Here is a 1,519-nt window from a genome sequence, read left to right as displayed (position 1 = left end):
AAATGCCAGCTGTTTTTCAGCCGAGCGCTTGGTAGCTGTGATGCTTCAGCTGTGAGCCGGTTGGTTGGTTGCTGTGGTAATGTCCCGCCCCTCCTCCATTGTAATTGGACGGCCGTGTGAAAACTGACATTGACGAGCGGAGCTTCTCACTCAAAGTTAAATATTGTTTTCAGCGCGGAGCTGCTTGCTTATTGGAAAAACGAGCGTGTCGCAACGCATCGCTTTCATTATGCATAGGCTTATGGTAATTGTCAAAATAGTTTTCCAACTTGTCATCCTGGCATAATGTACAGTTAAAATTAAATAAAATGAAAAATACATGCTGTGGACATTGTATAATTCATTAATGTGTTTTACTGTGTTAATGGAATAAGGATGCGAGTAGGATTCGGTATTCGGTTTCGGATTCGGCCGAATCTTAAACGGTGGATTCGGGATTCGGCCGAACCTAAAAAATCTGGATTCGGTGCATCCCTAGTTTTAAGTACAGAGAAAAATGTTGACACTGCTATTTTTTTGAACAGCTTAATATTCATTTATTTGCTTTTCTTTAAAAGAAAAAGACAGACTTGTAAATTATGTTAATGCTTTGATTTGTGATTGAATGTGTAATGTTTTCAATACATTTGAAAATGGAAATAAACTCTATTCACTCTTGCACTTTATTCACTTTTATTAATACACTGCTATTGTCGTCCCGTTTATAGGCGCATATTACTAATGCGCTCACTAATAACAAAAACAATATTGTGCTATTTTAGTTGCCCCAAAATAGCAACAAGCCAACAATGCACCTGAACACACCTCGTTTTCAGATTAGAATGCCCATGTGTGCAAAATTGGTGGCGCCAAACATGAAAATGATAAATGCGCCAGGTTGAAACTAGCAAAAGACACTTGTGTCGGCACTGCGCTGCATTGCGCCGGGTGTCTGATATGGTCCTAAAAGTGAAAATGATAATTGCACCAGGTTGAAACTAGCATTGTGCCTTGCGCAGGGTGTATTATAGGGACCCTAAAGTCAATGGCGCAATATTGTTTTTGTTATTTAAAGAGCACGTTAGTAACATGCGCCTATAAACTAGTCGACAACGCCGTTTGCTTATCACACACATGGATGCGCAGCAGCACACACGCGTTTTAAATATGAAAAATGAAAGGATTTAAATGTAAAAGATTATTATTGAGTCTTTTGAACATAAATGAGACATAGAAGGCAAAAAGAGCTGCTTCACCTGTAGCCTGGTAAGTCAATAAATGCTTTGCTTTAAACAAATGCAAACATTGCATTTTTTTTAATGCTACCCCACAGATTAATTGTATATGATGACTTTGTACTTCGGGATATGGTGAGATGACAACAAATAAAATCGCCATGTTTTATTTTGTGCCCCCATACTTACTCGTGTAACTATTCATGTAACAGTCTTTAAATAGTGAAAACATGGAAGTGTTTGGTGGCATCTAAATTCATCCCTCTTTGGATCCTAAGGAATGAATGGGGCTATGCTAAATGCTA

The sequence above is a fragment of the Paramisgurnus dabryanus genome, chromosome 6, assembly GCF_030506205.2.
Source record: "Paramisgurnus dabryanus chromosome 6, PD_genome_1.1, whole genome shotgun sequence".
Lineage (NCBI taxonomy): Eukaryota > Metazoa > Chordata > Actinopteri > Cypriniformes > Cobitidae > Paramisgurnus > Paramisgurnus dabryanus.
This window is presented reverse-complemented; position numbering follows the sequence as displayed.